Below are 12,285 nucleotides of genomic sequence, written 5' to 3' on the forward strand. Positions count from 1 at the left end.
CTGTGAAGGATGAGGCTGTGCTCCAGTGTCTGTGAAGGATGAACTGTGCTCCAGTGTCTGTGAAGGATGAGGCTGTGCTCCAGTGTCTGTCTGTGAAGGATGAGGCTGTGGTCCAGTGTCTGTGAAGGATGAGGCTGTGCTCCAGTGTCTGTGAAGGATGAGGCTGTGGTCCAGTGTCTGTGAAGGATGAGGCTGTGGTCCAGTGTCTGTGAAGGACGAGGCTGTGCTCCAGTGTCTGTGAAGGATGAACCTGTGCTCCAGTGTCTGTGAAGGATGAACTGTGCTCCATTGTCTGTGAAGGATGAGGCTGTGCTCCAGTGTCTGTCTGTGAAGGATGAGGCTGTGGTCCAGTGTCTGTGAAGGATTAGGCTGTGGTCCAGTGTCTGTGAAGGATGAGGCTGTGGTCCAGTGTCTGTGTAGGATGAAGCTGTGCTCCAGTGTCTGTGAAGGATGAGGCTCTGGTCCAGTGTCTGTCTGTGAAGGATGAGGCAGTGCTCCAGTGTCTGTGAAGGATGAACTGTGCTCCAGTGTCCGTGAAGGATGAGGCTGTGGTCCAGTGTCTGTGAAGGATGAACTGTGCTCCAGTGTCTGTGAAGGATGGAGCTGTGCTCCAGTGTCTGTGAAGGATGAACTGTGCTCCAGTGTCTGTGAAGGATGAACTGTGCTCCAGTGTCTGTGAAGGATGGAGCTGTGCTCCAGTGTCTGTGAAGGATGAACTGTGCTCCATTGTCTGTGAAGGATGAGGCTGTGCTCCAGTGTCTGTCTGTGAAGGATGAGGCTGTGGTCCAGTGTCTGTGAAGGATGAGGCTGTGGTCCAGTGTCTGTTAAGGATGAGGCTGTGGTCCAGTGTCTGTGTAGGATGAAGCTGTGCTCCAGTGTCTGTGAAGGATGAGGCTGTGGTCCAGTGTGTGTGAAGGATGAGGCTGTGGTCCAGTGTCTGTGAAGGATGAGGCTGTGGTCCAGTGTCTGTGAAGGACGAGGCTGTGCTCCAGTGTCTGTGAAGGATGAACCTGTGCTCCAGTGTCTGTGAAGGATGAACTGTGCTCCATTGTCTGTGAAGGATGAGGCTGTGCTCCAGTGTCTGTCTGTGAAGGATGAGGCTGTGGTCCAGTGTCTGTGAAGGATTAGGCTGTGGTCCAGTGTCTGTGAAGGATGAGGCTGTGGTCCAGTGTCTGTGTAGGATGAAGCTGTGCTCCAGTGTCTGTGAAGGATGAGGCTCTGGTCCAGTGTCTGTCTGTGAAGGATGAGGCAGTGCTCCAGTGTCTGTGAAGGATGAACTGTGCTCCAGTGTCCGTGAAGGATGAGGCTGTGGTCCAGTGTCTGTGAAGGATGAACTGTGCTCCAGTGTCTGTGAAGGATGGAGCTGTGCTCCAGTGTCTGTGAAGGATGAACTGTGCTCCAGTGTCTGTGAAGGATGAACTGTGCTCCAGTGTCTGTGAAGGATGGAGCTGTGCTCCAGTGTCTGTGAAGGATGAACTGTGCTCCATTGTCTGTGAAGGATGAGGCTGTGCTCCAGTGTCTGTCTGTGAAGGATGAGGCTGTGGTCCAGTGTCTGTGAAGGATGAGGCTGTGGTCCAGTGTCTGTTAAGGATGAGGCTGTGGTCCAGTGTCTGTGTAGGATGAAGCTGTGCTCCAGTGTCTGTGAAGGATGAGGCTGTGGTCCAGTGTCTGTGAAGGATGAGGCTGTGGTCCAGTGTCCGTGGAGGATGAGGCTGTGCTCCAGTGTCTGTCCGTGAAGGATGAAGTTGTGCTCCAGTGTCCATGAAGGATGACAGAGACAGCTCCAGCCGTGACAAATTCCAGCCAGAAGCTGAAGCAGGAAGCAGCATGGCCTCTCCTTCAGGACCTCTGTATATGGGCCATCACCCGAAGGCCCTACCCACCATGGAATATACTTTGTTCATTTCAGCTAACCCCTCCTTGAATTGTGTGCACAGACCCACCCAGAAGCATATTTTTCAATTGATTCCGAATCTAACCAAACTGACAGGATTAACCAATTCATGTATCCATTTTCCCTAATCGGCAACAGGTCCTCTTTTAGTTCCAGTATCTGGCTCTTTTCTCACCCACCCACCTACCTACCCTTCCAGCCTTGGAACAGAGCACAGGATTGGAACAGATCCACTATGGCTGGTACAGGGCCCACCCCTTATCTTTCAGTAGTACCATTGAATCACCCTTCTGAATACCCATGATGTCTGTGGAAGCAGCGGCATGGGCTCTGAGTGTCTCTCATTTCTCAGTTTACACAGCTCGCCTTCCAGGGTCCATGACTGTCAGCTAAGCCACAGCTGGGAGCCAAAGTCAGCCTCCAAGTCAACCTCACCTACCTGGCCTGTGCCACTTGGGAGTATGTTGACCATGAGTGCATCACAGGGAAGCTGACAGGCTGAGCCTGTGGCATGGCGAAGATGCTCATCTCCTCCCCTGATGCAGCTGTGTGTGAGAGAGCAGGAGCAGAGCACAGCTGGGCAGGAAGGCTTGTCCTGGTCCATGACTCAACTAGGAGGATGTGGGCCATACCTGGTACGACCCCCCACAGCTGTGGCAGGTAGAAACTGTGGTGAAGGTGGGCGTACCTTTGAGACATGTCTAGGGGAACGGATGGGTGAGCACTGCCCACAGACCATAATTTTCTTCGTGAGACTGTGCCTGCAGATAGTGGCTGGCAGAGGGTTGTAGCATGAATCTTAAAGGTACTTATTAATAAAATCAAACCTGAGACCAGTTATTGGGGTGAATGCTGGAAGATCAGAGAAGCAGAACAAGCCACAGCTTCCTCACCTTGCCAGTTCCTCAGCTGATCCTGTTTCCTCAGACCGGAAGCCTCTGAGTCTTCATCCAAAATGAATCTCAGCTGAATTGTGCTGCTCAAAAGCCTAAAAGCTTAACCAGCCAAAAGCTTCTACTTTCTGGTCCTCACACCTTATATATCTTTCTGCTTTCTGCCATCACTCTCTGGGATTAAAGGCTCACTTTCTGGGATTAAAGACATGAGTCACCATGCCTGGCTGTTTCCAATGTGGGCTTGAACTCACAGACATCCAGAGGGATTTCTACCTCTGGAATGCCAGGATTAAAGGCGTGTGCTACCACTGCCTATCCTCTATGTTTGATATTGTGGCTGTTCTCTTCTCTGACCCCAGATAAGTTTATTAGGGTGCACAATATTTTGGGGGAACACAATACCACCACTGAGGGTGGTCCGTCTGTAGGCAGGGCACCGTCTGTCTGCCCAGATGCCTACCAGCCCGTGTGAGAACTCTGAAATGGCAGTTACGGAGCTCCCCTGTGCTACCAACAGCAGTCGCAGGGCAGTAGTGTGGACTCCTGCCCTGCTTGTGCTCTGGACCTGTGGTCAAGAGACGGACCGTCTCTGGATCATCTGTGCAGTGATGGTGGATGGGAGGCAAAGCTTTCTTACCTCCTTGTGCTGTACCCACAAGGAACCTGCTGGGGACCCAGCAGGCTCTGCTGGGACAATCTCTTGCTGCCTGTACTAGCCAAGCCAGGTGTTCTTCCTGGGGTGAAGGGATCCCCCCTCAGTTTCCAGGGATGCTGTTACAACTGGAGAGCCAACAAGCAATAAAACAACAACAAACGTGTGTGCCTGTTCCTGTGTGCACATGCCTGTTTGTGTGTGCACATGTCTGTTCGTGTGTGCACATGTTTGTTTGTGTGTGCACATGCCTGTGTGTGCACATGTTTGTGTGTGCACATGCCTGTGTGTATGCACATGTTTATTTGTGTGTGCACATGTCTGTTCACATGTGCACATGTCTGTGTGTGCACATGTCTGTTCACGTGTACATGTGCCTGTTTGTGTGTGCACATGCCTGTTTGTGTGCGCATGCCTGTTTGTGTGTGCACATGTCTGTTCGCGTGTGCACATGTCTGTTCGTGTGTGCACATATCTGTGTGTGCACGTGTCTGTTTGTGTGTGCACATGCCTGTTTGTGTGTGCACATGTCTGTGTGTATGCACATGTCTGTTTGTGTGTGCATGTGTCTCTTTGTGTGTGCACATGTCTGTTCACGTGTGCACATGCCTGTTCATGTGTACACATGTCTCTGTGTGTGCACATGCCTGTTTGTGTGTGCATGTGTCTGTGTGTGTGTGTGCACATGTCTGTTTGTGTGTGCACATGTCTGTTCATGTGTGCACATGTCTGTTCATGTGTGCACATGCCTGTGTGTGTGTGCACATGCCTGTGTGTGCACATGTGTCTTTGTGTGTGCACATGTCTGTTCGTGTGTGCACATGCCTGTTTGTGTGTGCACATGTCTGTTTGTGTGTGCACATGCCTGTTTGTGTGTGCACATGCCTGTTTGTGTGTGCACATGTCTGTGTGTGTGCACATGCCTGTGTGTGCACATGTGTCTTTGTGTGTGCACATGTGTCTTTGTGTGTGCACATGTCTGTTCGTGTGTGCACATGTCTGTTCATGTGCACACGTGCCTATGGAGGCCAGAGGGTAAACTTGACTGTCAATCTCCAGGTGCCCTCTGTCTCATTATGGTGAGGTGATAGGGTCCTTCACCGGCCAGAGCTTGGCAATGAGGTCAGGCAGTTAGCCAGTGAGCCCAAGAACCTGTCTGCCTCCACCCTCCACCCCCACTGGGGATTACAGGAGCATACCGCCATGTCCAGCCTTTCGCATGTGGGGTCAGTGGGAGCACTCTGGTCCCCAGGCTTTCGGGACAGGCTCTTGACTGACTGAGCTGTCTCCTCAGATGGAGCCAGCAGCCCTCTTCAGATCTGAGTCTGCCTGAGATGGACAGAGGTTGGCTTGACCCTAAGCCCGGGACAGGCTGCAGACAGGCCTTGTAGTATTTTGGACCTTGTTGTAAGAATTTAGCAGAGTCACTGTGTGAAAAACCATCTTTTAGAAGTACTCAATGACCTTGAAGAATGCTTGTGGGAAACAGTGACTGTTTTGCTGAAAGGGCTTTGCAGTCATCCCACGACTTTGGTCACAAGACACCTCAGGCACACCTGAGGCTCTTGTATTACTGTGTATTGTACACATGATTCATAATAAAGGACTAGAGTCATGGAGGCATGTGACTCTCTTCTTCAGTAAGACATGTAAATTGAGATTAGGGACCTTCGTATGAGGAAATACTTGCTGTAACTTTCAATAAATACGCCTTTGTACACTGCTCAGGGTTCAGTGCATCAGAAGAGGCCGGACCTTCCTGCTGCCACACAGGCCTTAAAATTTCATCTTGGGAGTGCCTTCTTTCTTCAATCGACCTGCACTGCATGGTGCACCCTGAAAGGACCTGGGGTTCTTCATTTGTGCAACGGGGACACTTGCCCTCTGCAGGGCGGGTGCCAGAGCTCCAGGTAGATTCTTGGTTGATGTGCATTGCTGTCCTTTCCATTGGTAATGAAGCTGTTCACCATGTCACGGACGGTCGCAGGACCCCTCACACCTCTTCACTGGGCACACAGGGAGAGCCCACCTTACTTCTTAGTTTCTGTCAGCAAGCCTCTGCCCCGGGTGCCAACCCTTGTCACAGAGCTATCTCTTTTTCTCGAGGAGTTGCTCTCTTTGCGTGCCCTGCCTCAGTTTCCCCACCTCCCTTAGCACTGATGGAAATACACATCTTGCATCCATCTGAGGGCAGAGCTGATACTGTTCGGTGATATGATGCTGACCCATTTCTGTGTCAGTATCTTGAAATCCAGGGCTTCTTCTAACATGCCAGCCCTAGACAGGAAACTGATTTCTCATGCCACTGGCCCCGCATCCCAGATCCCCTCTCCCTTGGCCACTTTAAGGCCCCTGTTGTGGTTTTAAACAGGAGCAACTGCCCCAAGGCCAGTCTGGTTACAGGAAGAAAAACAAACTCTAGACACTCCTGTAAACACACAGAAAGTGCTTGCCTATGATACCCAGAGGCACACGGAACCAGGTAGGGACAGGCACCGTGAGGGATCCTGGGTAGCTTGCATGATAGGGGCACTTGGTTCAACCTTTGTCTGTGGGAAGCAGACCCAGGAAGCAGTAGGCTCATGCTCTAACTGACCCTAGTGTTCAAGCAGGTGGCATCCTGGCCCTGCACATGTCCTTCTTCTGATCCAGCAGGAGAGCCTCTGCCAGGCCTAGCGGAGGATTTGCAACACCAAAACGTGCCTTGGGCTGCTGAGAATCACGGCCTCTCATCTTCAGCGTCAGCCAGCTCGGACTCATGCTGCAGCCTAGTCCTCCAAGACCTGGTTCTGCTGGGCTCCGCTTCCCTGGTTGTCTGAGCTGGCCTTTTAGAATGGCCCCAGCAGGCCTCACCGGCTATTAGCTCTACCCTGGCCCAGGAAGGTCAATAGCCACAGTTTAGGGCTGGGATTGGAAGGGTCGATCTCCCATCATGCTGCTGCTCCTACTCTCCTGACTGGCTAGGTGCTCTTACGCATGCTCAAGCCTTGCATCTTCTTCTTTCACATCTGCAAATTTGTAACGGAAACACGGCCCACCCCTCCCCCAACACACTCCCCATGCAAACATGCAACTCTCCGCCTGGGTCTGCGGTCTCATACCCAATTCAGAGTTTTGACACCTGTCTACCACAGACCCTGGCATTTCTCAGGGCACAATGGAGAGGATCTTTTAGAATGTAAATTCGTATTGTGAACTCCTGAAAGGAGATGTAGAAGTGGGGGAGGACCTCCCTGCCAGGTCAATGGCCCAGGACCGGCCAGTGTGTCCTTGAGATTGTGTGCAAAGGCCACAAGAGGGGACAGACATTAGGGACAGAGAAAGAACTGTCGTCTATCTGGAGCTCATTAATTGGCTAGGGAAATTTTGAGGAAAGAGGCAGAAGCAGAGGGAACTGTCAGCACACCCTTTAAGATGTGCTTCAGATCCTTCCAGATCACAGTGGGTGGGGGATGGGCAGGGGAAATTTTATATGGAACACGGTGAAACTTGCTTTTGTTGGATAGCTAGGAAATCTGAATAAAATGAGGAGTCTCGGGTGGAGGTGTTGGTCACAGGAGCAGTCTATCCGTTTACATAGGTGTGTTTGCTGGGATGCCCTTTAGAAACAGGGTGGAGTTAACACACAGCAGGCAGCCACCAAAGCCACAAAGCCAGGGCTTGGCCACCAGAGCTAAGACGCCCAGGTCGCTGCAAAGTTCAGGAGGCCCAAACCGGCCACGTCTGAAGGAAACACTGATGAGTTTTGGCATGCTTACACTTGCCATCTTTGAAAAAGAACTATAATTTTTGCCCAAGGCAGCAAAGAGGATGGAGAGGTTGAGAAAGTGAGTTGGAAAGACAGAGGATGGACAGGGGCACCAGGTGTCACGGGCTGAGATGAACATTAAGCTGGTGGTGGCTGGAATACGGGCTGCAAAGTGAGGATCTTAGAGACTAGATAAAGAGGAGCCGAGCTGGAACTCAGGAAGGGCACGTCTCGTGCTGTGGAAGGGGTCAGAACCGCATCTACCTGCCAGCCTACGGCAACATCGGTGTACAAAGAATCCAGCCCGGGGCGGGGGGCGGGGGGGGGGGCACCACAGCTGGTGGCTGCAATCGCAGCTTTGAACGGTAGTGCAGGCTCGTGGGGCCAAGGGTTGGTTGGCACGCATCTGATGCAGGAAAGGCACCTGGGAGATAAAGCCTCCGAGAAACAAAGTGTTCTTTTAGGGACTGTTTTCATGGCTCCACCCCACCTGTTCTGAGCATCAGGGGACATTTGTCTTGCATTGTTATTCAGCCATCCCCTCCAAGTGTGGCTTTGTTCAGAACCTGCTTCACACCTGCAACTGTGTCACACTCATCCAGGGGCCCAGACAGCAGGTCACAAGATACAGCCCGGCAGGGAGCCCCACAGTCTCAGCCGTGCCCCATCTCTGTGGAACCCGACCTCTCTCTATTCTGGAAAAACAAAAACAAAAAGTCGTTGCTAACATGGAGAGTTATTAACCCTCTATACATGTCACATGAATAACTGTAGCAGGAGGCATGGTTCAGCCGGTGCCAACAGATCTGAACGGGTCCCGTGCGGACTCCTGAGGGTGACGAGTTCCGAGTGGGAAGGGTCAGGGCAGCTGGAACAAAACAGGAGCTGCAGATAAAGAGCAGCAGTCAGTGGGAGACAGACTGTAAGCCTGGAGGTGGCGGGAGCAGGCTGCCTCTGCCAGTTTGGAGGGAACGGGGTGTCTCAGTGATGGAATGCTTGTCTAGCAAAAATGAGGCCTTGGTTTCTGTCCCCAACATATCCACATCAACAACTCCAAAGACAGTAACAAGAAAGGAGGCACAAAGAACTAACTAGCAAGAAGAGGACTGGAAAGAAGGTGGGATTCACAGATGCAGGGCAGCCAGGCCCTAAGGCTGAGACACACAGGGAAGACTCATCCAGGAAGACAATACAGATGGTATGTAGAAGGCAGGGTTCCTAGGATGGCAGGGACCATCTTATAGGGCTGGGGGATAATCTCAGCTGAGGCAATTACTTAAATTCACCTTTCTGCAGGGAAACTGAGGCTACCCGGCCTCTGGAGTCTGGCCCTGGAGAAGCCCCATGTGCTGTGGAAGCCCACAGGGCCTCTGTGCCCAACATGGAGACAAGACTTCTCTCCTGCATCCGTCCCTGGCACCTTCTCCTGACTTGCATAATAACACCATTCCCAGATGGCACAGCACAAGTGCCCAGGGACCCACACCTTGTCCACAGGACCAACCTGAGACACAAACGCTTTTGTAGCCTGCTTGCAGTGAGTTCTTAGACATCCTAAGAGAGTCATTTTATAGAATGGCAACTTTGGAAACGTTCTTTACAAAACCCACCAGCCCCTCCATCGAAGGCCCAAATCCCAAAAGCTCACATCTCAATCAAACAGTTGCCAAGCTTGCGTTGGGGTGCCCTTAGCTACAGGCTGCTTCCCCCTGGATGGTTGAGAAGAGGCTCTTGGAACTGAGCCAGCTTCCTTGGTCAGGTCTGGTCCTGAACACACACACCAGCTTTCTCTCCCTGGCAGCCCTTCTGACCTATCAATGTTTTCACTCTGCATCTTTCCTAGTCCTCCTACACCCTACAAACTGTACATACTTTCTAGCTGTGTGGTTATTTAGACTCTTCAATCGCCAATGTAAAACCCAGGGCCGAATCAAGAAATGCCACAACTGCCATAGAAGCCATAGCCCGCCACTTTCTCAGTATAAGCCCGAGCCTTTGAATAAATGAGCTTGCTTGCAATCTCCCAGAGCCTATGTCTCCATGTCGACTCCCCCGCTTCCCCAGGGCACCCCGATCGGTAGACACAACACTCCTACACCCTACCAACTGTACACACTTTCTACCGCTGTGGTTATTCTGACTCTTCTGGGGACAGGAGAGCATGGGCAGGCCTCACTAATAGAGGGCAGGCATCCTCCAGTGTGGTGGTATTGTGTTCTCCAAAATATTGTGCACCCTAATAAACTTATCTGGGGTCAGAGACAGAACAGCCACTAGATACAGAGGCTAGAAAATGGTGGCACTCATGCCTTTAATCCTAGCACTCCAGAGGTAGAAATCCCTCTGGATCTCTGTGAGTTCAAGGCCACTTTGGAAACGGTCAAGCATGGTGACACACGCCTTTAATCCCAGAGAGTGGTGGTAGAAAGCAGAAAGGTATATAAGTTGTGAGGACCAGGAACTAGCAGCATTTGGCTGGTTAAGCATTTGGCTGGTTAAGCTTTCAGGTTTTGAGCAGCACAGTTTAGCTGAGAGCCATTCGGATATGAGGACACAGAGGCTTCCAGTCTGAGGAAACAGGACCAGCTGAGAAGTTGGCCAGGTGAAGTTAGCTGTGGCTTGTTCTGTCTCTCTGATCTTCCAGTGTTCACCCCAATACTTGGCTCAGGTTTGATTTAATTAATAAGACCTTTTAAAATTTATGCTATACTCCAGTGTGAAGAAAACCCTCCACACCCTGCTCCAAAGGTGCCAACAGAGAGGGTTAGGTCATCTTCTGCCGTGTCACCCAGGGTTTGCTCGGCCTCTCTGACCCCAGTGGTTGATCTGTCTAAGGGACTGACTCCTTATGTGACTATGCCAGAAATGGGGCTTTGCAGGCTCTTCCCATACCTGGCAACAACACCCGCGTCAGCTGCCTGCAGCCCTGATTCCAGCCTGAGATGAGAAAGATGGAGAAAGATACTCCAGAGAGAAGTAGTGAATTTTCCAGACTGTACTTGACTGTGACAGAAGACTGGACAAGAAGGATATAAAGGGCAGCATGATTGACTGATGGGTTGATTGATATTTCCTTGAGGAAAAAAAAGACACTAAAAGCATATCTGGTATCATTGACCAATGAACTTGAACTCAATGAATATAGAAGCTATATGCTATCTGTTTTTAAAAGACACAGTCAGGGACTAACCATCATGGCTAACCTGGAAACTCACAGTGGATTCCACAGACAGTTACAGAGGCATGAAGACACCAAGAGAGACTGAAAATTGAAGGAAAATTGTACGAGATTTTCCTTGTCCTGTCCTCACACCTGGGGATGATAACTTTCCTTGCTGTGTGTAAAAAGGTCCTTTTCTCTTGGGGAGGCACAGTAGAGACAACTGGAAAATCACTTTAGGTGTGATGCTGTGAAGCTGAGAACTAATTCCCACCCGGAGCCCAGCGCTCCCTCTTTGTAGGTGTCAGATGGCCCTCCCCTGTGCTTTGCTGAGTTCTTGAGGACTAAGAACTCAGTTTGGTTCATGGACCAGGAGCTCCAGCACCTGCTGACAGGGGGCGTGTGGCACATCATGGTGGACTAGAAGGAGAGAAGACTATGCCTACCTTTCCTCCTCTTTCCCCTTTTATTGCACCCTGGCCCCAGCCTAGGGTGATGTCACACACATTCAAGTTTTCACATCTGGAAATGTCCTCACACACACGCCCAGGTGTTCTTTACCAATCTCCTAAGCAGTTCTCAATACAATAAGTGCTGCATCAAGATTAACCACCACAGAGAGAGATATGATGGGATCGTGATGCAATTGGGGTCCCTGTCCTGTTCTTCCTGAGGCCAGCTATGGGGTATACTTTTCACCCACTGGCTTCTACATAGCATTATTGCTAAGCTCCTTGAAGAGACAGATTTCAGGGCGGGCTAGGGAAAGTAGAAGGTGAGAACAGACCAACTCTTGTGTCTGACATCAATTAACTAGCCAAAGAATGATGGGAGGATGTTAAAAAGATAGAGGCCAGCTCCTCTCGGCTGAGTGAATGCAGAGATAAGGGGCAAAATAAATATCGACAGTAGTGTATTGTAACTCACCAAATAAAATGGGAAACCACACGGCAATAAACAAATGAATAAATTGAATGTTTGGGAAAGAATGAGACATTTAAAGTGTGTTCTAGTTAGGAGAAAAGAGAAAAGGCGAGGAAAACCCTTAAAAGACCAGAGAAAAGAGCATCTGAATGGGAACAAGTTGACATTGTTCATGCTTGGTGGGCCAGCAGGAAGAGCACACCCTCACTTCTGTGGTGTGTGTGCCACACATGTACAAGGAACCAGCAGACACACCCCAAAAGAAGCAATCAACACAGGAACCAGCCCATTCCACCCAATGTGTCAGTGTTTCTTGCTAAAAGCCAAGGGAATATCAAGAACCAGAGCCAAATGGAAGGGACTAGAGATAGAGCATATGTGGGCACAGAGTTGTGGGGAGCCTTTCTCCAAATCAAATAATGCTGGACTAACCTTTAAAAGCCCAGTCCTGGAGCTGAAGAGATGCCTCAGAGGTTAGGAACACTTGCCGCTCTTCCAGAGATCCTGAGTTCAGTTCCCAGGACCCATGTCAAGAGGTTCCTGCCTTCTTCTGGCCTCTGCAGGCACTTCTCACACATGCACCTGCATGTGCACACACACTTGCACACATTGAAAACAAAATAAAACAACAGCAAACAGCCAAAGCTCCATCAAACCCCCGTGAGGCTTGGTAACTTGAGGTGGAAGGTGTTGCCATTTGCATGCTGACTCTGGTGATTGAGTCGGGATAACAGAGGACATCCCTGCCTGTGAGAAACAGCACATGAGGATGAAAAGACATCGGGTTGCTATGCTGGGACAAATGGTTCAGGGAAAAAGCCTTTTTTCCCCTCTACTAGAGACTTTTCTGTGGGTTTGTGATGGTTTTAAAATGAAAAGGAGGAATGAAAAGAAAAGGGAGATGTCTCCCTTACTCAGTTTACCTCTCTGGTGTCTCGGGGGCGTGTCAAACATAAATGAAAAGGGAAATGTTTAGGCCTACCAGCACGTAGCTCCAATCATTTTATGGGT

Source organism: Peromyscus maniculatus, chromosome 13 (genome assembly GCF_049852395.1).
Source record: "Peromyscus maniculatus bairdii isolate BWxNUB_F1_BW_parent chromosome 13, HU_Pman_BW_mat_3.1, whole genome shotgun sequence".
Lineage (NCBI taxonomy): Eukaryota > Metazoa > Chordata > Mammalia > Rodentia > Cricetidae > Peromyscus > Peromyscus maniculatus.